A 27,498-nucleotide genomic window follows, 5' to 3' on the forward strand; every position below is an offset into this window, starting at 1 on the left:
AAGACTGTGATACATCAGCTAATGAAAAAGCAAAGAGAGTGTGATTCACGTAAGTAGAGAGGCCAAGAGGCAGCTCCTCAGCTGGTGGGAACAGTGACGGGTAGCCCCCCTGGGTCTCTGAGCCCATACCCCAGCTGAGGATTTCTCCCAGAGCAAATGGGGTGGGTGAGCTCTCTCTTGCACAGCATCCTTTCCATGGGTATAAGCAGGAAGTTTTCTGAGCCACAAGGCACCAAGCTTCTAAAAAAGTCAGACAAGATGATAAAATGGCCCTATTTGACCTTGAAATGTTTCAGAAGTTGACAGCCACCCAGGATATGTCTACATACACATGTGCCAGCATGATCTGAAATCCCCTCTGATTTCAAGACTCTCTCAAGCAAGAAGTATTTCTGTGGGAAAAGGAGCAAGAAGAGGAATTTCTGCACTGTTCACATGAATTACCCCAAAGCTACATAGCAAACCCATATGGTAGCATTCAGTGCCATTCTACAGAAATGGGTATCCAGTCCTAAGGGATGGACTGTTCTTTAAGATATGGCCCTTTTTTACTGCTAGAAAACTCACAGTTTCCTTTAGGTGTGAATTCCACCCAGTAGGCAGACCTGGCCTTATGCCTTCATTCCTAAACCAATTTGGTGCAACGAGTGAGCTGCCATGCAAGGATTGGGAAAGTATAGAGAAGCGGTGCTTACCTGGGTCACCATTCCTAATGCACTGTGCCTTGGGGTCAAAACCTGCTTTGAGCTGCCCAGGAGTTTCTGCTAGGATTGGGACCAGCAAAAGAAGCAGGATTAGATACCTACAGCTGGCTCTTCTTCCCACCCTCTTCCCATCTTCTTCTTTACATCCCAGATATAAACCTCACAGCCTGTTTACAATTTATTCGCAAGCATATATAGATTTTCATAGACATTCCCTACCCAAGTGCTTGCTTCATTAATGAGGCAGATACATTTCAGCCTGCAGAACATGCCAGAGTCTTGACGGTGACAATTGCTTCATGGATGCACCATCTGCTGCTCTCTCGGTGTGACTGGTTACCTACTTTTCATGGCAAATTTCTTTTTGCTGGCTGAATGACTCCCAAATCCATGAGGTGCTCTTTAAGAAAGCTGTGTATAGTCTCCTGATGTCAATACTTATGCAAACATATTTCCATGAGAATAGCCTTGCTCATCTTCCTGTTCTTCTATGGAATTGTGATACTTTTCCTGTCTGCAATTTTTGCTAGCGAAGTCTGCTCCTTCCATTTGTAGGAAGGCACAGGTAAAAGACTATCTTCTACCACCAATGCTGAAGAAAGTAGCTGTGATTACAATATATGAACTGACAGAGATGGGTGTTTGGAAAAATGGGAAGACTTTCCAGATTTCCTTGGTCTTCTCCTGCATAAATCACCACGTGTCTCTCTGTTGTGCCAAACATCACAACTCCATGAAGGGTACCTTGAAGGGAGGTGGTGGGGAGGGAAGGTCAGCTGCAGTAAATGCTATTTCCTTGAGATGCCCAGGACTTGCTGCAGACAATGGAGATTTCTCCTGCATGAAAAAGCAGAGATTTGGACTGCTATTAATACAAGTTAAAAATAATTGGGAAAAAAAAGCACATTCATAAAATTTCAAGTTTTCTGACATTTTCTGTAATTACTAATTCTTGGAAATGTTCACTGTCTTACTTTATATAAAATCACTGCTGATACAAGTTTAGTTTTATGTAATACTCCATATGGTGGATTCATAAAAACCTTCTACTGGGAATACCACCATAAACTACTATTTTCTGCTATAAAAAATAACCATTAAAGTCCAGACATGCACAAACAAGGTAATCTGCCATAAATTTTGAAATGGTAAAATACTACAAATGTAAATGTATTCAACTCCCATTGCAATGCATGTAATTTCCATAGCTTTATTAGAAATCCTGCAGTTGCAGTGGTTTGGCGATAGGTTATAAATATAGTAGGAATGAGTCAGCATGCAAATCCCTTCTGTGGAAAACAATTTGAGAGATTTTATAGCCCAAAGCTGTTTATTATTTTGTAAGAATAGTAATGCAAGTTCATGTTCAAAACCTGCTGAGAGAAGAATTTGCAAAACATCCTATTATGGAACAGGCAGAAAAAAAGCATAGGATCTATGTAATAGCACTGTGCTAGAACATTTTCAGATCCCCCATTTAGCTGTTTTTTTTTTTCTCATGTAGTTATTAGGGTCCTTGTGAGATTATCACTATATCACACTAATAAAATGAGAACACAGCTAAGGCTTGGGATTTCATTTCTCAGTTAATGCAATAATCATTAAGATCTGAGAACACAGAACAAAAAAAAAGGTTTCTGGAAGCTTGGTTTATATAAAAGAGTTGCAATTAATTTTGAAAGATTTTTTGTTTGTTTGGGGTTTTTTTTCCAAAATAATTTTCTGTTTCTGTGAATAATAATGAGAAGAGAATATATTTCTGATGATTCTAAACCCCTTTATACTCAGCTGACTCAAACTTTTCTCTGTTTTACATAATAGATTGCAATGAACACATTCTATAAACATGATCTAATAATGTTGCCTAGGTATACTAGCAAGTGCAGAAAGCTATTTACTTTCAAGGCCGTCTCCATTATGCGTTTCACACTGCAGAGAAACACTTTTGATGCCAATGAATAAATAATGAGGCAGGTTCTGCAACTGGACTAGGTTTGGCAGCAGAGGCAGAAGGGCATTTCCCAGCCCTTAGCGCCCTGTGCCAAGCAAAGACCTTCTCTGATGTGAGATCTGCTCAGGTCCTATACAGTGCAATGCTGGCTCAAGACCACATAGACACCAGCCAGGCTGGCCCTGACAAAGCCGGCTGCGTGTGGCCGCACTGTGTTACACCACTCACAAGCACAGAAATCTTAGCTACATGGGGCTTTCTGATCTCTCCCAAATCTAGGCAGAGCATATGTGTTCGCTAACTTTTGTGGATTAAATAGAGCTGTCAGTGTAGCTGTAAGGATTACAATTTTTTTCTAACCAGGACCATCAGATCAGGGCCATAAAGTTGCTACTAGAAGTGAATGAGGTTTATCTCTTTACTTGGAATCTAGGAGAAGAAAGATAACAATTAGGTCCAAAAAATTTTTTTAACATTTCGACATAATTTTGATAGGAAAATGAAAGCAAAGTCTGTAGTTTGGGAAGGGCAGTTTGCATGGAATGTTGTAGGGTTTTTTCCAAATCAAAAGAAAATATGTTTTTTGGGATCAGTTTAAACTAATGGGGGCTCAGCTGATTGCTACAAAGCTTGATCAGAGTTGTCATTTGGGTTTTTCATATTCCTGCTTCTCCGTAGGCTGGACTCCTTTGCTAGATTATCTCTCCTGTACAACCTCCCCACCTACAGATTGGCATGAAGGGAGACAGATGCCCCCAGTATATAATAACAGCTATGGCCCCACCCATAGACATCCATACTACAGCCCTGATGAAATGCTAAATAAGATTTGGAAGATGCCATTCAAGTGTAGCCAGACAAAAAATTCTGATTCAATTTGATTTAAAAGAATAATCAAAATTTTGGGACTCAGAAATGCCCATGTTTTGTTTTCATCAAATATAGTCCAATATTGACATTTTTGGGCTATTTTGAACACTTTCTTATTTTGAATTCTCAGACCGATTTGGGAGAAATAGTAGAATTTTTTGTACACTAGGTGCACAACAAACCATTTAAAACACAATTATTCACTTAATTGAAATGAGGAATATAACCTAAGTCAGCTAGATAGTGAAGAGATATAAGAAATGTGTATTTAGATGAAGACACTGGTTTGGAACTCATGTATACAGAAGTCAGAGTTATAAAAAGCTAACTTAGCCAACACTAAACAGTCATTCTTAAGGTATATTTAATTTCCACGTTACTTACAAAAACTATTTTTTTACTTAAGAACCAGTAAGAAATTAGTTTTAAGAACTTTCAGTTCTGACTTTTTACTATCTCAGAAGTATCATAACCATAAATCAAATCTAAATAATAATGAGACTAAAATCAACAAGGGCCACATCTGTAAAATGTATCCAAAATGAAAGGGGCAGGAAGCCTCCATTTTCTATAAGCAGCTAACATTTCCCTGTCTAAATAACCAATATCATCACTGTAATTTCCTTCTCCAGTTTAAAAGAAAGGCATATTTCCATATGCATGACAGAGTAAGTATGATTTTTTATATTAATAAGAATAACAGGTCTTGGACTATTCCAGTCAAAAGCTGATCCCACATTTAATTACATTATTATTTTTCTAAAGAACATACTTTCCCAACAGTAGACAGAATTGCATGAAACTCTATTCTCCCTCATGGCAGTATGAACGCAGACTAACCCCATCACTACTAACAGGACAGAGAAAGTGCAGTAGCAGAAATCTACATTAAGAGCTGAAAGTCACTAAAATTATTGCCACTCAGTTTCCTGCTTAAGCCCCAGCTCCCAAATTCAATAAAATTTTGCCAAATCTTAGATCCATTATGCACTTCTGCACTTTGCTTATCACAGCCCTGGTATAAATAACCACATAAAATTCCTGTTCTCAGGTAGTAAAAGACATGAGGACACAGAAAGCTGCAGGTTAAAACAGCTCACGGATGACATTCTCCTGCAATTCCATATTTTTTCCAGATAGCCAAACCCACAACAGCTATATGTAACCAATATCTCTTAGGTCTTTAAATTCTGAATAAAGTCAGGGCATGTTGGTGCTGACACCCAAACTTACTGAGCAGGTTTTGAGCTGTCACCAACATCAAAAGCAGATGAATAGAACAGCAGAATTTCAGTTGTCCTCCTCATCAGGTATAAAACCACATAAAATTCCTTAGTTATCTTTCTAGAGCTTTTTGAGGGTGAAGTATGCTGCCTGCGTAAAATATTTTTAAAATATAAGGCCTGTGGCCAAGTTTTCAATCACATGAAACTCTGTCTTAGAACAGCTCAGGAGGAGAGAAAAGAAGGCAGCTTTGAGCGTGTTTTCACCTTTTGTCCCCTACCATGTCCTGGACTGTTTTGTATTACGCTGTTGGCAGAGCTCCTCACAGGGACTGCCAACCTGGTGGAGCACCAGGAGGTGTGTTATGCTCTAGTCCTGCCTCTACCCTTGAAAGCCACACATCTCATGTACCTCTTGTAACCACTGCCCTGCCTCCCTGCGGGAGGGCAGGAAGCAGACAGCGGAGAAGTGCCACTGCTGGCCTTCTGCCACCTCAACATCTTTCTGAACCTGCGCCCAGGATCTGAGCTCTTCTTGAAAATTGTATCACAGGGTGTGCATTTGCAGGAAGACCCACAAAGGTACCCCAGTTATTGACACACTCAATGGAACAATGCCTAAAAGGGAGCAAGGGACACATAAGGGAGCAAGATGCCTGAGGACAGCCCTGTTGCAAAGGTGTAGGTAGGTCGCCTAGAGGTCCCCTGCAGATGTGGGCATTGCCAAGACACATTGGAAAATCCAATGCCAAGACACACTCAGAAGGGTACTTAGGGATTTTCTGGCATTGGAGAAGGCACCTGAGAAGTTTCCTTTTGGGGTCTGCTATCAGCTCTGCTAGGCTCAGGGCAGACCTTATCGCTCTCTACAACTATCTGAAAGGAGGTTGTAGTGATGTGGCTGTTGGCCTCTTTTCCCAAGTTACAAGTGATAGGACAAGAGGAAATGGCCTCAAGTTGTGTCAGGGGAGGTTTAGATTGGATATTATGAAAAATTTATTCACTGAAAGGGTTGTCAAGCATTGGAACAGGCTGACCAGGGAAGTGGTTGAGTCACCATCCCTGGAGGTATTTAAAAGACGTGTAGATGTGGTGGTTCGGGACATGGTTTAGTGGTGGACTTGGCAGTGCTAGGTTTACGGTTGGACTTGATGACCTGAAAGGTCTTTTCCAACCTCAATGATTCTACAATTCTATGATTCTATTAACACTGCATCTTTCCACAGCAGGAGACTTTAGCAGAAAGCAAGCATAGACATGAATCTGGCTTTTAAAAATTTCATTTCAGTTCTCTGAGCTGGGCTCCATGAGCCGCAATACTATGGCTTAGCAAACCAGCCTCTGAAATTGGCAGGTTTCCACTACCAGCTCACATATGTGCAAGTGTTTTTTCAGGCTTGTTTAACAAAAGTTGTGATTTCTCATTTCTTTCCTCTTCCACTGGATCATAATTTAAGACCTATCATTCAAGACTGCCTGATCTTGAGCCATGTCCATATATCACACAGAACATTAAAACCTGACCTTTATACACAGGATAATAAATACCTGTGAGTCAGTCACAAGGTAGTAACTCACTCTCACAGTTCAGCAGAGAGTAAGGGCTGAATCTCAACACAAAAACCTTCAGTTGTTGCCAAATATGAGGGGGCTTATAATAATACTTTTACATTGGGAAGCCAATAAAGAAGGCTAAATGTATTTCAAAAGCATGATGATACATTAGCAAATAGAAATGGAGCTATGCAGTTGCCAAAACAACTGGAAAATCCAGGCTGCTGTAATCTCCACCTGCATAATGCAAGGAATTACTGGATTTGTGCTAGAAGCCAGGAGTATCTTCAGCCAGCTGGGTTGGTCTGACTTCAACACCAACAGGCAGTGTGTCAGCCAACACAGTCATCTGCCAGCTTCTTCGCTTTTAGCATGTCATTCAGCAGCCTAGGCAGTGACATTGCTGCTGTGAAATGGGGAGTGGGTTTGCAGGGTTTCTTGTCTCTCAAGCTCTGCTCTTTGACACCTGAGCCACTCCAGCTCTTCTGAGGGGGTGCCTGATGCATGGCTGGTGAGCAGCCAGAGGGAGCAGCCAGTCTCAGTATCTGCAGATGTAGCCCTCAGACCAAAAGGAAAGACGAGCCTTGCATTTTTTTAGGCTTCCATCAGGCAGCACTCTCTGTGTGGGGCAAGGACAGGCATAACCTTTAGAACACAGTGCAGGAAGAAATATTGTCATGATTTAAAGGGTTGACATCCGATGGCCAGGTCTCTTGAAACTCTCCTCCACATCTTGATAGCTATAGTTAATATTTACACAGAGAGCTCTTGAATCAAAAAAGAGGAAGGAAAAAAAGAAGCCTTGATGATGTAATTTCAGCAACCAGGAACACCCGGCACAATATTTTGTGCATTCATCAGCACACAATTTCTGTGTGACATTAATATTCTTCCCTTTGCTCATTAAAAGGGACCAAGAAGCAAGAGGGCACAGCCAGTGCCTCTTTGCTCTCCAATGCATTTCCCCACCTTGGAAGCAAGGCAATGGCAACAATGGGTACATGTCTTTCATGCCACCTGAGCCATCATTTTTCTGTCTTGTTCTTGTTCATGTCATGCAAATATGAGCTGAGATCACCAGCTATTCTCCCATAATTTTGGCAGGAAAGTGGTAGAGGGGGAGTTACTGCTGCTCGCCTAGCAGTGAATTACAGGCTTTTGCCTCATAATTTATGCTATCCTGAGAGGAGACTCAAGAAAAAATAATTTACACAGCCTAGAGAAAAGACTGCTAAGGAGCCCTGTCATGGGTCATGTACTGATTTCATTTACACTGGTGTAAATCCTACATACTGTGACTGAAATCAGGGGCGTTATGAAAGGCTTATAAGTAAAAGTAGACTTTGGTTCACAGTCCCTAAATACTAGCAGCGAACAAACTTGAAAGGCCAGGAGATCGTTATTTTCAGTATGGGAGCAAGGAAAAGGAATAGCACAAAGTGAACAGAAGAAACCCTGAAGTGAAATGAAGGGAAACATGTTCAATGAGAAGGATCAATGAGATATTGGAATTACGTGCTGAGGGAGGACACGAAATCACATCTGTTTTGTTCCCTTCATTACCAGCCAGGGAACCTAGGAGATATTTAGAGAATTCAGTGTTGACTAAGCCCCGTGAGGCAGGCCACAATGCCAGCCTTCCCCTTGACTCACAAAAAACCACCCTCTGCCTGCCCACAAGGGCACTTGAGGTCCTTGCTCATAGATGCCACCTGGTTGCTAAGCCACAGGCAGCATGCAGCAAGGACAGCATGCAGCAAGGACAGCACGCTGGATCCTCTCACCTATGGTGCCAGGGGTGTCAGGGCAGAGACCACAGGAGGGATCTTGTCTCCTCTCAGACTATTAATCTGCATTGGCTTTGTGCAGAACAAGATGGGCAGAGTCTCAACAAACAGCTATTTTTTCACCCCATACAGTTTGTTTTCCACAAGCAAGGTACAGAATGTACCTTTTCTTCCTGGAGGCTTGAGCTGATTATTTCCTTCTGTGAGTGCCTTGCCTTCATTTTGTCAACAGAGTGAGAGCCTTTGGTCCAGGCAGGCACCATTTTGAAAAGACAGCCCCTGCCATTAAAAGGTAGAGACATTTTAAAAACTAATGGAGAATTTTGCTTCATTAAATAGCCCATAAAATTAGGAATAATTGAGCACCAGGGGGAAGATACCAGAATTAGTCAACATTATAAATGCCTGGTTTCACAAAGGAAGGTTTTAATACAGCTCTACGTGCTGATGTGTTGGCAGATATTCCTGGATGTGAACTACTGTCACTTGAGCAGGTTCTTCATTCCTTTCAACACCACAGTAGCAAACCTCTTTGAATTAGAAAGGGCTTATTCTGCATCTCAGTGATAGTGCTGAACTTACTTACTAAACTGTAATGTAAGAAAGCCTTGGCAGAGCTGCTCTTGGACTCTACCAAGCTGGTGCTTCACAAGGTACAGAAACTTTTATGGGAAGCTGTGCTTATAATCTCCTGCCTTAAGAAATTCCGTAAAATCCTAAAATGTATGCAGTGCGATTTGTTTCCCTTAGGCTGAAAACAGAAACACTCCAAAACAGAATCAAACCACCAGTAAGAGTATTATGCACATGTTTTCCAGCCTGCAAAAGTCAGCTCTTTCAGTGGTCCCATAGATAGCTCTGCATGACGCTTTCAGCAAAAATGCTGAGGGAGAGAAAAATATTTAATTAGGAATAATCTTTTTTCCTTTTGGTGTCAGAGAGCTTATAAGGACTTTCCTTCACTAGTAATTTCACCAAAAAAATGTATGGGTCCTAGTCTGCACTGCCGGAACAGATGTATATGTACACAGTTCCATCCAATGCAACATAAAACAGCTTTTTTGAAACAACTGCAATATCTGTTATTCTTTTATGGCACATGTTCAGTACTTAAATAAACAAAAAAAAATCATTACCATTCATAATTCATTCTCTATTTATTCAAACTCTGTAGCAGTCTTGCTGGGCTACCATCTTTTTAGAATGACTGTTTTGTAAGCTGGGACGCTGTATCAGCTGGCACCCCTGCTTTCTTTTAAGCATCTAATGCAAAATAATAATGATCTTGTGAACACAAATAACATTTACAGCATCAGAGAAATAGTTATAAAGCAGTTAAAAGAAAATGCAGATATTCCTTTTCTAAGCATGTTAGTCCTTTCTATTCTTGTCTTCCTTCTGTAAATTAACATTTTTTGCAGATAAAAAAGACAAATTCATAAATTACTGCATTTGGCAGTAGAATGCAGCAATGGTGGCAAGGCACAGCTGGAGAGTTTGAAATGTGGCAGCTTTCTTCGAGGCCATCATTTTCCTGCTCCTTTGGGAATCGCTGCTAAATGTGGCTACTGCTAATGTAATGAATATGAATCCATGTAAATCTCCAATGCAGAGCTGGGATCAGTCCCCTTGTGGGCAAAAAGGAAAATTTATTTTTTTCCTATGCAGATTTTTTGAGTGCGTATGTGTGTATAACTCTGACCTTACTTCGGCAGCTCACCTGCTCTGAAGTATCCAGGTACTGTCGAACTTCTCGTTTTTCATTCTGCAGCAAACTAACAATCTGCACTTCCTCCCTTTTGAAGATCCTTGGCAGAATAATACACCACCTGTTCAGCCCCCCTTCCCACCCCCCTCCTTACTAATTAAGCTCTGAAACTGTTTCCAAACAGAATTGGATTTCTTTTCTTCCGCTCCCCCCGCCTTCATCCCCTGGCTGCACCTTTGTAAACATTTTTGATCGGGCGTGAAAGGCACAGAAACAGCCACGAATAAGAGGACCTGTCACTTCAGCCAAAGCCATTAGTGCTGCGTGGTGAAACCTAGCTGGGCTCATACTGAGCAACTGTATGACATGCACGGGGATGGAGAGCAACAGAGAGGGTCCCTAACCGGTGTCCAGAGGGGTCTCAGAAATGATGGGGTGGACAGGACAGTGCTTCTTGGCTCTTCTTCTGTCCTGTGAAGGTTACTGGTTGACTGACTCATTTTAAAAGTAGGACATCTGAATAGCTGACAGACATTTTCCGAAGAGGGGGTGGCTGTGCGAGGTGTGCATATTCTGAGTTTGTTTCCACCATGGAACAGGCAGTTGGAATTTTAATCCGTGTAACTTTCATCTCTGTGGTCGTACAGTGCCTCGCACAATGGGTCTTTGTCTGTTGCCAGGGTACTACCGCAATACATACCATAAATAATAATTGTAATAACAGTTATAAAGCTAAGATTTTTTTTTTTATGGTCTCTAGAGCTGGAAGTCTTTTCTGGGCAATTGGCATTTTTGAAAATCAGGTCACCTAGTTAGGTTCCTAATTCTGAATGCAGAGTCTTATTTTACCATTCATTTTCTTTAAAACATAAGCCTCCAACTTGGCTCATGTAGATAAATATTAAGTGAGGGGGAAGCAATGGAAACACTTGTCAAAATAAACCAAGAATAATTATTGGATTCCATTCACAAGTTTTTGGAGAGGAAAGATCAGGCCAGCCATCAAATAATAGCTTCAGCCAAGATCTACAAGTAGAGGGACATTGTTCTGCTTGACAGTTTTTCACTGAGGTGATTAACAAGCCTGGCTGATGACCCTTTGGGCTCAGATGTACAGTTAGGGTATCACACATCAGCTGAGCTATCAGCACACTTCCTATGTGTGTGGCCCTGCAAATATAAAATTATGTGACTTGGCTTCACCCCCTTCACTGGGACCAATCAAAGTCATGTTGTCTTATATTTGCTGTCACTAAAACCATTCATATAGATACAACAGGCTCAGTTGTGGCACTGAAAGGCAATACTGGCAACTATTTAAAGCAACAGATTGATTGCAGTTGGGAGTCATATAACCAAAAGTAGAGCTACTCCTGAGACAGTCTGGGTGCCATCCACCTTCTCCTAAAGTGCAAGTCTTGAAGTCTGAGGAATTGCACCTGAAAAGTGCATATTGTCTCTCCTGATTATGAATGGAGCCAAGACAATCACCTCAGACAGAAACTAGACTGGAAGCAAATAATGTTACCTGGTATGAGTGCCGCCCCATGTGCCTGAGCTCTCAGACAATTGCTCTGTCCTCTAACCTGAAAGTGCCAGTTTGGACTCCTATATCCAGGTTTATATGCAGCAGCAGAGCAGCATATAAAAAAGTGTCATGGAAGTCTCTTGGTTCAGTCCAGAAAGAAAGTGCTTACTGGGTTCAAACTCCTCCAGGGAACCCCACCTCGCTTTTCTTTTCTAGACTAGGGCAGAATTGAACTAGTGACCAAAGGAGAGGCCATGCAAAGGCAGTCTATTACAGTCATGTCCTCTAACATATTTCACAATAAATTTTATTAGCCTAGCTAGGATCCTGCTCTGCTGCATTTCCAAGCACACTAAATCACAGTTCTGACACACCTTGATTCAGAAACCAATGCAATCAATTTCAGCTCATTATACATCCAACTTGTGAGTTTGTAAAGGCATTGTGCGGAGCTCATGTCACTATGTATAGGTGGACCATTGCTGGAAAGCAGGGTTTTGGCAAGGATATTTTGTGTGTGAAGACATGGTTTTAAATTTATGAAAAAGTGCAAAGGTAGTTTCAAAGCAGAATTTGGTTTTAATGTTTGTGGACCTACTTCTTCTTCCGCTGAAATTAATAGCAACCCTGCCACTGACTTCAGCGAAGAACAGCCAAGGTCTTTATTCCATAGAAACTCTAGCAGTAAAATACAAGAAATTCATTTTAGCTATTATATTTTGGAAGGCTGACAACAGCTGCATGAAGAACTGAACCTGCATCTCCCAGGGAGACACATAACACTTAAATCACTAAGCCATTCCCTTTGATATCCATGCTGTATTATAAAATTAATCTTTTGTAGCAATTAATTAGAGTAGTTATGAGGAAAGTCATGCAGTCTGAGACTCACATTTATTGCTCAGTGTGGCCTTGTTTGTTTAGTCAGATTCCCTTAAGCCATTAATAGAGCTTTATGTTAATTTCCTTAATGCTTCCGATCAGCATGTTCAGAGTTACAACTCCACTAGGGCTTCACAGATTATCCTAACATATAGTACAAGTAAACAATAGATTCTACTTCCCTCTGCATGTCAATCTCCCTGGATACCCTAATGAGATTACGTCTATACCAGTCAAAAATGTTAGAGATAAGTAAATGAAACTCCTTGGGCTGTGACTGAACTTTCTGACACATTCAGCCCTGAAGAGGTTAAAAATAAAAAGCTGCCTGGGTTTGTTGCTGAAACTGTGAATAAGTAAAGAAAGCAAGTACATTCTTTAGCCAGATTTCTTTCTCTGGAAATGCTTGAAAAGCTGGGTAAAGCACGGTCCCAATTTTCTTGAAAGGAAGTGAGCTAAGAGTAAATCTTGAAAATGCCAGATCTAAATACTGAACTGGAATTTATTCAAATGCCTTTCATGTCTAATGCATAAAGCCTGGTTATTCCATCAAAGTTGCTTTGAATCAATCCTAGGTGCTTAAACATGTGAAAAACCCTAAGCTCATGTAGGAGATTTTGAGCTTAGGTATGTAACTTAACAACTGGCCCAAATCTCCCATTTGTCTCAGATTCCAGTAGTGATATGGAAACAGCCAGGCACTTGTCTCAGGATGCCAGAGAATGATAACTATATTTGTTACACTTTCCTAAAGAAGTCAGCCAATGGAAAAATTAAACACTATGGTGCTAAAAATAAATTATTGCACCCCTTAAAAACAACCAACCAAACAAAAATCCCCAGTCCAAAATGAGTGGCAATCACTACACAGTGGCTGCTTAATGCACTTGGTTACGTATGTTTTCTTCTTCAGACTCTAGAGCAGCTACTCACAGCTGCAGAATTGGAGTAACGATCCTCAAGTCCTTAATTTCATTTCTGCAACTGTGACTGGTAAAAATGGGAGTCTGAGGCTGTTTCAAAAAGCCGGGAAGCCCTTGGAACAGCATGTAAATGGCAGCTTGAAGGCTGCAAATCTCACATACAGAGAGACCAGGTCCTCCATTCCACGGAGGCAGAAGCTCCCAGTGTGGACAACGGATCAGACCAGGGCAGGCCAAGCCCTCCGAGCTGCTTCAGGCACAGGACCATGGACCCCAGCATGGGCTAACTGACCTTCTCACCCAAGCATTTAGCCAGTGGATCTATGTGTCTCTTCCCATCTCCTCAAAACCTGCAAGTCACCCACAGTTGAACAATCTCAATGTCCACTGATGTATTTGTCACAGATTAAACTTGGGCATGTCAGCATTACTTGTGAGAAGAGGTTTGATCCTTAAACATCTCTTCTTTGCTGAGCAGAGGACTAGCTCTTATAATAGTCTTTTGTCTTGGCCCTGATTAGCAAAAGCAATCATAAGTTAGTGTCTCCATTTACATGCTGGCTTCCCTTCTTATCATTTACAATGGTGGGTGGGGGTTTTTTCCATCTTGAAAAATTATTTTTACAGCCTCATTTAATTTTTCTTCCTTTTTCCCCCAAACCTGAGCTTCCTACTTATGGTCAAACATTATACTCTGCAGATACATATGTTCACTGTAGTTCAAAGGCACTGCCTTTCCATCAACTTTTTGGAAGAGGCTGCACTAAAGAAAAGCTGTGGGATGCAGAACCTACTATTGAGTAGCTCGTTGAACTCTGAGATCTTTGCTCTAGAGATGAACCTAGAGAAAAAAGATAAGACATATATTCTGAGAGAAATTGATATGTGCATGTCAGTGGTATATCAATTTCTAATCAATATTAAACCTCTAACTGCCAAGATCAATAACAGCTGCAGGGTTATAGTTGTCACATAGTTTCTCAAACATATTGGCTAATAATGATTTTTGCTTTGTGTTTTTTATGTTAGCGGATGAGGAATCTCTACTTTCATCTTTAATATTTTCAATATTGAAATTCATATATGTTCTTATGATCAGATGTCAGGGCCATGAGTAAGCTTATCCCCTAGCTTAACAGACAATAAACACACCACAAAGATCCTACACTCTTTCCAAAATGTAGTTCTGTAATGCTGAGGTAATGTGGAGTCAGAGACTCTTTTCAATAATGAAATTGGTCAATAGGTTTTGCTTTGGGGAACTATCTGCCAGCAACCAAAGCAACACTGCAACAGCTCAGCATGATGCTTAAATGGGAAGAGCTGTTCTCTATCATATTGTTTCCTGTACCTTAAAGAATAGCTGGTGAATTGTCACTGCCTCAGATCCTCAGGAATATGACAGTATCTGATTGAATCACCTACTCAAGAATCCTTTTCTCCTCTGTTTTTCCGTCAGGAGATGTTTGTTGACTCTCACCATCTCACAGACAAGTGAAACAATTGCATTTTCTGTTGAAGTTGTAACTTTGTTATACTTGCAAAGGTATAGAAGTGGGGGGGGTCTAAGCAAAAGCATATTTTATAAGACTAATCACTGTTGTAGGAAACAATTGATACACTTTTAGGCACATGATTTTTTAAATATGAAGCTTAACTGTATAATTGCAACTGTCAGACAGTCTGAGAGAAAAAGTAATTAGTTCCATTGGAAAAGGAATGGATTACAAAGTTTCAAGTTTTTCAGCTCTAGAAATTTGGACTATTCACCCAGGAAATTGTAAGTGCTATATGGTTTTTGCTCTTTCGGTGTACTATTCCTTGAAGTCTAGGTACAGGAACATGGAATTGCAGTGTGCCCTGATGGAGAAGTGACAAGGGGTTTTGTAGTGCCCCCAAAGCAGAAAAGGAAATGAATTTCATGTATTTCTTTCCTGTCTCTTCTCTCATTCTGATAATAATGTGGCTGTGAGGGCTCTGTTCATTCACTGTGTACAGTCTACGTTATTACAGGAGCTTGAGAAAAAGCCCCCCACACTAAGATCTCTGCCGAATTATTACCCTTGATACCAACTGCTCCACAGTGGAGAAGATAAGACTTCCTTTATTCTGCTGTGTCCTACCATGAAGGAAGGGCACAGATTTTGTTTAAATTAATCACACTAAAATTTGGATTTTAAAATGACCATTTTTTTTAGAGAATAATACTTTAATATGCATAATATATAATGGATGTACACATGGTAGGAGCAAAGATACTTGCTTTTATTGTTTCAATTAATAAAAATATTACAGGAAAACAGACATGATCACCCCCAAAAGTGGGCAAGATCTTAAAAAATGAAGAGCACAATTTTTAATGCAATCCCCCTTTCTCCTTCTCTTATCTGTGAGTTTTTTACCAAAACTTATCAGGAATGTCTGTAAGAGATTGCTTTTGCTTGGTTTCAAAAGTGTTTTTCTTTGTTGGCATTTAATGGTTTTACAAGAGAAAATAATGAAAGCAAATAAAACCTGTAACCATCCCCAGCGGGGCAGAAGTCAGACGAGAGAAAGCTGATGTCTTTGAGCTGACTGAGCCACAATAGACAGGTCTTAACAGAGTAAGGCATTCCAGAGACTGCGTTAGGGACTGTCAAACCTACCTCACTAACACCAATTAACTGGGAGATAGGGGGATCTTAGAGTTTGGATCAAAGTCTTTCTTGTCCAGATGAAAGATCACATCAGCTTTGAAAGAAAACTCCAGATGTCTATGGAAAAAAAAATAATCCCTCTTCCATTCAGTTTGTTTTTCAGCGAATTTTGAATTACTTTGTCAAGAACAAAATAACATCCCAGCTGGAGAATGTGTCAGATGTTTCATTTAAAAACAATATGAAGTCAGGAAGGTGGTAGCCAACCTAGAGGGACTGTTTGATCCTTTCCCAAGATTCCATTGCTTTTGAGGCAGAGCAATGTTAAATCATTCGCTGTAATCAGTTCTCCATTTAAGAACAAGCAATTTTAAAAAAAAAACAAACAAAAAAAACCCAACTAACTGAATTCTCCTCCTTCATACAAGGATGTCATGGCATCTGCATGTAGTGCATGATACAGCAAACCACATCCAGGAATAGTGACCTCACTGTGCTGTAACTTACTAAAAAGGTTACAGTGGTTATCAACCAAATTGGCTTAATAGTGTTCCATAAAAAGTTATGTGAATAGTAAATTCAACTATATTTGATGCATTAGTGGATCAGAAAAACTTACCGGAAAACACTATCTGACACCATGTTCATTGCCTCATCCATTTTAGAGAGCATATAGATGAGCTGACAGCTTTAGAGATTAATACACACAAGTGCTTCATTGCTGGCAAGGAACAGACATATTAGGCAACATAAAAGAAACGCAGTCAAACATACTACAGACTTTGTTTTGGGGACAGAAAGTGCACACTTAGTGCACTTTTGCCAGGGTAAGGCTGCAACATGGACTCATCCTCCGTTTACTTGTCGTAACTCCTCGCATATGCTTGTGTTTTAATTCTGAGTGAGAGCACAGTCAAGGGATGTGTGAGTTTCTTTGTTATACAAGCGGATCAACAGTCTCGAACTATTTCAGCATTTGTTGGGAAGGATTTTCAGGCAAGCTTTCACAGAGCACTTAAAAATGCAAGATGTCAAGATGAAATTGTTGGAGCAAACAAACTGGATCTAAGCCTAGGCACTGAAATAAGAAGGTTTTGTAGCTTAGGAAAAAGTACCCAACAGCTGTAGTCTGCTAGTTCAGGAACGAATTCTGCTGTGCTGTACCAACTCGTATGTTCAGAAATAGTTTTGCCTCTGCCTGCTACAACTCTGGGCATTATTTAGACTCCGAATAGAAATATATTTACCACAAAGATGGGTTTATACCAAAGCCAAAGAACAAAGTACTCCAAGTTTTGGTGAAGTATGGATTGAATTCAGAGGTGCTTTTCTCAGCTTCTTTTCCCTGAGAGGAACAGGAGGACAGTATTACCTCTTAGACTTAGAATTCACCTGTGTGCAGTAATCTAGTTTGGACAGAGATCGGTATGTCAAAGGCACATGCCGAAAACTGCAGAGTGGAAAACACACAATGGCTCGAAATACAAGACCTAAATTTATGGTTCTTTTGAGCTATGTGAGCATAAATATTTGGATCAGAAATGTGCAGTACAAAATCCTGATTTTCAGATTATTTTTAAAAGAAACAAGCTTTCAGGTACTGTGAACACTTGCTTATATGGTGTTACTGCTGCTTGTTTTTGCTTTGATTTAAAATTACAGAAGCAGAAGTAAAAATATTCCACCCTCTTAAATACCAATAAAATGCTCAAAGTATCTTATAAATAAAAAAGTCCATAAAATAACAGACTTGGAAATATTCATATAAATATTCTGCTGTAAACAAACCAGTTGACTGAGCAAAATAAATTTATACATTTAGGGGAGAACAACAGCAGAAAACAATGAGCATTCATTCCCTTTGGAAACCAAAGTGGATAAATAGGTTTAGTCATCTCTGTCCCGAGAGAGTCTCAACGCATGCATTTTTTTCAATGTAAAGTGCAAAGAATTGCATTGCATTTTGAATTCCATTTTAAAACTAATTAAAGGTTTGATTCTGCCACTTTCTCTGTGTTGGAATGCACTTCAATATGTACTCAGTTTAAGGCATGTGCTCAGGAACTACTCAAGCACTTAACATCATTAACTATGATTTTATGTGCTTTGCTGGATCTGGGCCGAAATGTATAGAGCGTATTACTCATCTTGCAAATGAATGACAAAAATTAATGTCATCTAGGCAATTAATGAAATGGATTTACTCCAGATCTAGGTTTCTATATCTCAGAGCAGCCTCCTTCTCATTTAATTTAAATGTTTAGGTTATTTAAGTCAGATGTGCAGGGTTATATGGAAGATTTCAGATTTTGTTTACAGAGGCACCAAAATAGAATCATAAAAATATATTTAGAGGCCAGATTAACTAATGGGGATATTTAAAATCTGTTTTGATATTCTTTCCTGTCCACACTGTGTTTTTGTTTGTTACAATATTTTAGGTTAATGTCATTTGTGATAATTGTTTGCTAAGTATTTTTGATTACAAGCAAAGAGCTAAAAAGCAAGTGACAATTCTGACCCCAGTTTACCAGTAAGGCTTCCTATCACCATATATTTTGCAACCATGTGCCCAAAAACCTCTCTTAAATAAATATCTCATGCCCCCATGTGGTTAAATTGAGAGACTGCTGAATAAATCCTTTGGAGTTGCTCTTCTGTTTCTTTTTATTTGCATAAAGCATTGTGTGCCCAAAGGAAGAATGATAACCAAATTGCATAATAGCCTAATTTAGGTATTTTACCAATAATGAAGGTCTTCACACAAGTAAAATCTAGAAAATGCTGAGCTGTTTCAGGCACTACCATGGCCTAACCTAGGATAGAGTGCACAAAAATCTGACAAAAAATGCTTCACGTGAAATTGCAGTAAGTATTGCATTGACCAGTGCTTAGGAGGGCACTAGCTAAAATCCACTTCTTAATGTCTAGGCATCTTAGGTTTTTAGGTGTAGTTTAATTAAAAAGACACCCTGAAAATACCAACTTATGATCTAAATCAGTAGATTTAGTGTCAAGGAGGGGGGTGTGTGGGCTTTTTTCCTAAACAAATGTCCTATCTTAGGAGTCTTGGCAAAGCAGATATATCAAGATAGATTTTTTAGCATATTTCTTCACATCCCAGACTGAACAATTAGACAGAATGATTATCATGTGTCACACCCAGCATCTTGTTTACAACAAGAAGAAACAGAAAATCCCCACATGTGATTGATCCTATGACTCTGCAATGGTAATTTTCTGGATTAGAATTGGAGATAACTCAGTATTCATAATAAAAATCCTTTCCAATAATTTGTGTTCATCTAAAATCGCAGTCCTGCAGACATATCTATTATACACCCATTAGTCTACATGTGGAGACAGAGGTTTCGTTCCTCTTGGCCACAGACATACTTTTTGACCTATAGTAAAATCATTGAAAGTTGTACTGAAAGATGTTAGTAGAGACACCAAGTTTTTCTAAATGCCGAGGTCAGTTACTTCCACCAAAATCAAAAGCTTCTGGGCATCCCCCACCTCTCTATTCAAATGCTTTTAACTCTCCTAAGCAGCTTCCCAGCGCGGCTGCCAAGTTTGTGATGCCTCCGCTCTCAGTGCTTAGGGTACAATGGGTAGGTTCTCCAACTGAGCTGATTGTTAGACCTGAGTAATTTATTGATTTACACTAAATAATTGGCACAGTTACCTGTGGAACAGAATACGGCTGTGACACTACAGCAGCCTAGCACATGGCACGTAAATTAGCTACCTACCATGCTCATCCCCTTTTGCTGTGATTACCTCCCTGCCACGCTCACAACTAATCAAATTAATGGTTACATCCATCTGCTCTGAACCCAAATTCGTGGCAGGGCGTTACGGTGGGATCAAGCCCAAGACCTGCCTCTTGCTCAGGCCTGGCTCCCACCTGTGGTGTACCACACTGACCTCCCCTCAGCCTCGTATTACGGTGACATCCTGTGCGAGAGGCTGGCGAGATTAACTTTAATTGAGAAATTAATATACAGCAGGGGGCAAGAAAGAGAAAAGAAAATATGTGAAAGTAGGAGTCATACAGCTGTTTGTCATACAGAGATGTGAAATTGGTAGTCATTATGCCCTCCTGCGTCTGGACAAATAGTTGCTAAATTAAACAGTCTTTAAAGAGACAAAGAGAGGCAGAAAAGGAGCTTCCCCCCTATGCCCCCAGCCTCTGGCAGCCTGCTCCAAAGAACGATTTAAATTTTTTCTACAAAAACAAATGCAAGAGTATAGGGAACTATATGATAGAACTAGGTGACCATTATCAATATCTCCAGTGATGTACTGTTGTAAACAGAAAAATAAACAACTCACTACTGTAAAAAATTACAGGGCTGTAAATCCACCAGGGGATTGTGGTGATATCATAAACTATAAGAGCAAAGCTCAAGTGGCTTTATACAGTCACCACAATCCAGCGATGGAATTACAGCCCTATAACTCAAAATTTACTTAGTTCTTACACTTTACAGAGCAAGGAACTGAGTTTTGTATTGATGCCCTGCACAGACTGTCCAGCTTTGCTCTTCTCCTCCTGCTCTTTCTGCCTCTTACTCTCTTCCTTCACAGGCACCACACACAGCTCTCATTGCTCCTAGCACTTCCCTTACCATGCAGCAACTGCCACCAAAGCTCCGTTGCTACTGGGACAACAAGTCCTTGACTTTGTCTCTAAGAAAATCTATGCAAAGTTCAGGGAACTGAGCAGCAAACGAACTGACTTGGCATCTGATAAGGATTTTGAGGAACAGCGTGGTATTCAAACTTCTTCCAGTATATGTTTATCTGATGCCCAAGCCAATACATCAAGAATTAAAAAGTGACTCTTCCAGGCCATTGCCAGCCTGTCCCAGAAATGTTGGGCATTACTGGTAACTCCTAGCAGGATCAATAAATGTTCTTTACTCATAAATTAGGAGGACACTGTGCAACAGTTTTGAAATGTTCTCTTTCAAAACGAAAGTGAGGTTGCACACAGCTGTTTCAGTATATATGGTCCCCAAATCAGCACAGCAATTAAACGTGAGTAATCCTGTTTTTTTCCTCTAGATCCTTTCAGCTGAAAATGGCATGTTCCATCCTGTATTCAGGTGATAGATTTGTCCTCTCAGTGCTTTTTTTTTTAATTCTTCATGGACTTTCCCCATTCAACTGCCCTGAGATATCACAGAGGAGCTGCAGAACATTAGCTCCAGTACTCACTTGGACCTTACCATTCCCAGTCTTCCCATTAGAAACCTTCTGATCCCATGGTCAGACCGTAGGGATCAGACCTTCGTAAGAATCTGTGCTCTATATTTCAGATGAACAGGGATGCACAGACAATTTAAAAAAAAATAAATTGAGAAGGTGGGAAAGTAGTGGAGAAGAGTGACTCTTTTTTCACAAGACCATAAAAATTTCAGTGCTATAGCAGCCAAGCTGTCCAGCTAGCCTAGCACGCTATCTCAAGCAATATCCAGTACCATGTTTCAAAGAAAGCTGCACAAAATCTGTGATAATCGGACAACAGTCTGCACGGTTAATCTTGCCTGTTTTCAGTCAAGTTGGTCCCTCTCTTCCCAAGCCCTACTTCAATCAGCTGAGAAGCCCTTGACCCTCTCCCTGGGAAGTGGCCCTGGCAGGAGGCTTGCTCAATGGCTTCCTGGCTCCTGGCAGGTCCTCATTTCTTTCCCAGGCGAGATGACAGCAGAGAAGTCTGTCAAGCCTTTTTCTGGCTCCAGCTTGTTTGGTCAACAGCAATGGGAGCTGGCATGAGCTGGCAAGCCTCTGGAGCTGGCAAGGAGCTGCCGGCAGACTCTCAGTGGTCCAGTTTGACAGAGGTGAGCACAGCCCTGACCTTGACACAGGGAGATGCGTGCCTGAAATGAGGCAGAAGTGCACCCCACCTCTCCCTATGCTCATGGTGGTGGGATGGGGACCTTTTGAGCTAGGATTGTGAATTATCACTTCTATGCAAGCAACAAAAATAACTCCCAGCTGTGGACCATGCCCCCAGTGTGTTGGCTGTGCTGCTTCACGTTCCCTGTCACTTTTCCACAAGGTAAAGAGATGTTACAGACCTCGTGGCTAACACTCGGCTCCAGGTTAAGTCAGCTGCTTCACCACCACATGTAAAGTTCAGTACTTCCCAGTGAAATGCTACTTCCCATTCCAGGATACTGTCTTAACGTCACTGTCATGAAACAGCAAGGATGAAAAGAACAGATTTTTCTCTCCTTTTCCCCTTTAAAAAGCTACATTAAGAAAAAAAAGAGAGAGAGAAGCTTTATTTCAAATAAGCTGGACCTGCTTCTCAGCTTTGTCAGTAAAATGCTTGCAGCCCCTTTCTCCCTCCAAGAAACATAGGTGTTTTCTTTTAATCTTGTTCCTCTCCTAAATTGCTTACAGTTTTTCCTAAAGTGAAAATCAGACCCTGCAACCCACAATTCAGCTAATAAATAATGTAATCTTCACGCTCCTCAGTGTTTATATACAAGGCATAGGGGAACTATTAAATGAGCACAGTATTTCTAGAAAAACATCATTCTGAAAAAGGTGAGAACAAGGAATGAAGGCATCTGTATCTATAACTAACACAGGTTCCAAGCTGAAAAAGGGAAGGGGGAACATGGGATAATGAATCTATTAAGAGTCCCTTGGTTAATAGTTAACTTGAATAAAAGCTGCTAATGATTTTTTAAAGTCCTAAAAGAGTTTTTAAGACATAATTTAATGTTGTATTTTTTTTTCTCATGCACTTTCCATTGCTGCCTGTGGACCCTAGATTTAATCAGATTTCTCGTTCTTCTAAGACTTTATGAAGTCTTTCTTGATTTGCAGCCAACCAAAGCACTTTTAATAATGTATGGTAAAAGGGTTTAATTTTTAATAGACAAGAATGGGCTAGAGCTGCTACACACTGTAGTAGATTGGTAAGTACAGGATTATACTCTGCAGAGTAGTTAGTAAAAAAGAAGAATGTATTTATATCCCAAATGTTATTGAAAACATGTTTATTTTATTACTAACACGAATGTATAATTGAAAAACCTGTCTAATCCAGAATTATTGTTCACACCTTCTTTACCAAGAAGATAAAGTCATTTTCAGCTTGTTACCATAATAACTCAAGCCTCTCATTGTTTTCTGTCTCTCATGCTGTTCTGCTGCTTCAAAAGCTCAAGGAAAAAATAAAAAAATCTATTAAAATGTGAAGCTACACATTCATATCCTGGATTTAGCTAATCAAGGAGGAAAATATCTTCTAACACTGGAGACAAATTCATAGGGGTTAACCTTAAAATAAGATTATTTGTACCTTGATATTTGCATGCATTTGTCCTTTGTTTACTACTACCCGGCTAACGGGAAAGCTCAGAGCTACATGTAGATGAAAATCTGGTTTAAAACTGAAGGTCTGATTCTGCAAATCAGAGAGGGCTCTTTCACAAAGGTTGTTTTTCCTTACCAAGCTATAGTACACAAAGAAGGGGGCTTTCATAGTAGAGTAAATTCCCCTATTCTTATGCAAAATCCCAAAAGCTGAGCTAATGCCTCATTAATAAAGATAGAAATTATCACTGTGCCCACAGCAATTGTACAGATGTTGAGGTTTTATACCTGTGGTCACTCCTGATTTAGTATTGGTTTCCTAATGAAATGAGGCAAATCTGTTTCTCTGTGCATAAGTGTGTGTCTGTCAGTCACCCTTGATAACTTTCAAGTCTAGAAGCCAAGTTCAGTTGAATTTGGCAAGGAGGTCTCGCTGAAATTCCACTTCATGATAACAGGCATGGCAAGAGAGGATAGACGCACTGCTCACGCAGGGGTCCTACAGTAAGGTTAATCCTTACTGGACCTCAGAGAATACACACTGTCATTTACTCTTCAATCACAAAGTCATGGGAAACCAAGCTTCACTGGTTCCCCTGATCACTGAAATATTTACTGTCAGTACAAGAGGGACACTAGGCCTACATACACATACAATGTCAGGATACTGAGTGCAGTGGAGGTATGACTATCTGCTTTGAGCCATGTATATTCCAGGCAAATACTCCTTGGATTGTGCACCAGAACTGAAGCACAACACAGCAAAGCCAGCACAACCCACTGCATGCCACAGGAATGGGTGAAAAATTAACAGAATTGTTTGCCAATGAAAAAAATGATACATTTTTAAATCTTCTTACTTCAAAATGAGCCATAGAATAGGTCATATAATACATAATGGCAAAATGAATATATTATGAATGATTTATCATTATGGAAATGCACAGATGCTTATTGGTGGCATGAGTGATATAACATGCAATTTTCACACAATATGCTGTTAATAATGGATAAGGATTTATCAGTATATTTTTATATAAAGAAAGAGAAATATTAAAACTTGTTCTTTCACTGGAATCAAATAACTTACTGTGCATTGAGTTGCTTATGAAATTGAGCTACTCTTGCCATTACTACTAATTACATTTTAATGTCACATTTTTAAAGTAGATATACATCAAGTCACTGCAGTAACTCATCACAGATCAGATCCACCTTACTGTTGTACCACTAAGCCAAAATAAATGCTCTTTCCTGTGCCTGCCTACAATAAATGAAGAGAAAAAAAGAAGCAAGCACTACCTTGACCTAGTTTGTAGCACGCACCTGCAGGAAAACTCTTAAAATTGGCCCTGCCTGCCTGTGAGGCTCATTTCACATGTAGATGGGAGGGAGAATTTAACTGGAGAATTTTCAAAACAGAAGTTCAGTTGTGGTCAATTCCTCTGAATAGCTTGGCTGATGAGTAATGTGAGATAGCAAGACAAAACAAGTGTGGGACAAGAGGCTAGGAACTCAAAAGTTGTTTTCAACAATACTCAGAGCCCCCTCCCCTCCATATGCCTTAATCAGACCCTTTGTGGATCAAGCTGGAGCAATTCAAGAATAGACAGCCCTCTTCTCCAACACTGTTTGTAGCCACCAACAAATGTGTCTTCCCTCTGCAAATAAATAATTTTAATAGATCACCAGAATGCCTCAGGTGTCTCAGTTTGAAGTCAGCTGGGCCAGCTTATGCCACTACTGAAGATGGTCTAAACAACATAGCAGAATTTGCACTCACATTGGTGAAAAGTGCTCACATTATCCGTTCTGGTACTTGAGCACTAGGGTCTAACAAGCCCTTCCTCAGGAAAGATAATGAACAATCATTGTAACTGCTTGACTTGAAATTTCCAAAGAATTCCTACTGTAGAGCCATCAAAGCCAAATTAATACATAAGAAAGTACAGGGACGTACAACTCTCTGACTGCCTGGCATGCAAAACACCTGAATACTTCACTTTATGTTGAATAGAAAAATCAACATACATAGGAGACAAACTGAATGTCAAGAAAGCCTGATGCAGCTTAGAGAACAGCAATACATTTTCCTCTTCTGTCTAGGGAAAACAAAATTTGTATTTGTGCCAAACAATGCAGGAGAGTTTTTGTATCTTGCCAATTCCATTTAATTTAGAAAGCAAATATCTTCACACAGTTAATTGAAAGATCATTGATCAAGAGAGGTTCATAAACCAGCAGCTAGGTAAAAGGAAAGCCCAATGGTAAATGACCACATGTTAGATAGATATTAGTGCATGAATTGCATTCATTATTCTCTTTATTGTTACCATAAAGAAAAGGAACTTGGAAAATCCATCTGTTCCCACAGATGGAAGCCCCCTGACATGAGGCTCCAGAGAGTCAGGAACCTGCACTCAGTCCTCAGTGAAAAGAGACAATTGCTGTCCCTGACCTGCCAGAGCACTAAGAGGACATGGGCTCCTTCTAGAGGTCTTCTCCATTGACATCCTCCTTTTATTCCCTCTGTTTTCCAAAGAATTTGGCCCAGATTTGCAAATACCAAAAATTTTGGTATCCCCAAAACTCCATTTCCCTGCCAAGAATATTTATTATATTAAAAAAAAAAAAGTCACCTACTCTGAGAGGAGGGCTAATACCAAGGCACTGGTATCGGATGGTATTGGAGGACAGATGATACTTTCTTACTTCCTACATACATTTGTTTATGCATGCACATACAACCACTCTTCATGAATCATTACTGGTCCAGTATCTTTTCCCTCCCTATCCACCACATCCCACTCTAAAACAACATATTGTAGAACAGTCTCAGAGAATGTAAAGGGGAAGCATTGTCCCTTGAGACTCTGCAGAACTGTGCTTATTCCCATCATACTTCACTTTTTCCAGCAGTTTTCTGAAGGAAGTGCCAGATCTTTGAACCCAACCTTTTCTGCTGTCAGCCAGGGCCAGGAGGATTACACACAGCAAAGAAACAAAGAGCAAATGAATGTAAATAGCGTCTACAACAACAAGGGAAAGTGGCACACAAAAGCCAGTGACTGATTAAAATGCATTCCTTTCACACAGGGGCTCCTAATTAGCTTACTAATACCATTCCCATCTATTTTAACAATTTAATGGTCTCCTGTCACATAAAAAATGGGCAGGAGACCATTTCACACCCTCTCCACTTGGGGAAGTTCACCTGAGAGAAACTGTTCCCTTTTCACTTCCAGTTCTGTCAATGGGATTTCCCTCTCCCCTGGGAAGGGAGACATTTCCCCACACACACTGTGCCAGGCAGGCTCACCTCAGATACCAGTAGCAAGCCACCTCGGTAGACATCCACCCCGCAGCTCTCCACACATAGCTGTGCTTCCAGATGTTACCTCTACATCTGGCTCCCAGGCTCCCAGGCATAGGATTACTTTTGATCCCTGAACTCATCCCCCAGAGTTCAGAGAGCTCACGGGAGAAAACCCAGCACCCCTCTGATGCAGGTACACCAGGTACCTGGAATGAATATGGGGAATGATGGCAGGTGGGCAGGCACTGAAGCCAGGCTAAAAGAGTGGTATTTCACAGGAATTACCAGGCAAGATCATACACACTGCCTATCTACTCCACTGTTTGCCAGAGGCTTCACTAGAAAGTATCAGACTCTGGTAGTAGGCATTGTGCAACACCTCCCCAGCCCCCTCATGTCATCCTCTCCTCAAGAAGGCTTCAAATTCCCTCTAAAATTGCTTACTCTTGTCACCTTCAAGGACACACCCCCAGCACACTGTGCTCCTGCCCTAGATGATTCCCAGTAACTAGAGGAGTTGGGAGAAACAGGGACCATGTATCTATGGCAAACGGGGACAAGATGGTCCAAGCTTGGAGAACAGGGGCTTGCTGCTCCTCCTGCTATTGGATAAGGATTAAATTGTAGGAGAGGGAAAGAAGGAGAAGTTGTTATTTCTCCTAAGGAGATCATTCACTTGATTTTATTTTTCTTCTTTTTTCACTTTAAGTGGCTCTAGTAAACAATTTAGGTGATATGTTTAGTGTTTCCTGTTATCTTGGTCAAGTTAGAGGTGCAGTCATGTCAGACCAGTTTCCAACATACGACCTGTGGTTCTCATGAGTGTGAAAGGAGGTTTGAGTATCTTGTTAGCTCTAATACAAAGCCACTTCAGGCCTCCAGGATCTCAATTTTGGAGAATCTCAGGCAGAAATTACTCCATGCATGCCACACAACTTTAAACCCATAAAAAAAGCCAACTTAATTCTAAAATGAGGTTACCTGCAAATCCTTCAGCTCCACAGCGCAGTAAACACAGTAACATACTGTCAACAAATAAACAGTCCATACTATCCACGCTGCCCACAGCATAAAGCAT

At 40.4% G+C, this 27,498-nt stretch overlaps 1 long non-coding RNA gene across 1 annotated transcript in view; it reads right to left on the bottom strand.

Annotated features, from left to right (window-relative positions):
• Positions 1-729: 729 nt before the first annotated feature.
• LOC140648311 (uncharacterized) overlaps positions 730-27,498 on the bottom strand; it is an 80,101-nt gene continuing 53,332 nt past the window's right edge. Inside the window, exon 4 of the long non-coding RNA XR_012041168.1 lies at positions 730-1,541. This is a non-coding gene — a long non-coding RNA (uncharacterized lncRNA). The remainder of the gene's footprint in view (positions 1,542-27,498) is intronic.

Source organism: Ciconia boyciana, chromosome 2 (assembly GCF_034638445.1).
Source record: "Ciconia boyciana chromosome 2, ASM3463844v1, whole genome shotgun sequence".
In the NCBI taxonomy this organism is placed as follows: Eukaryota; Metazoa; Chordata; class Aves; order Ciconiiformes; family Ciconiidae; genus Ciconia; species Ciconia boyciana.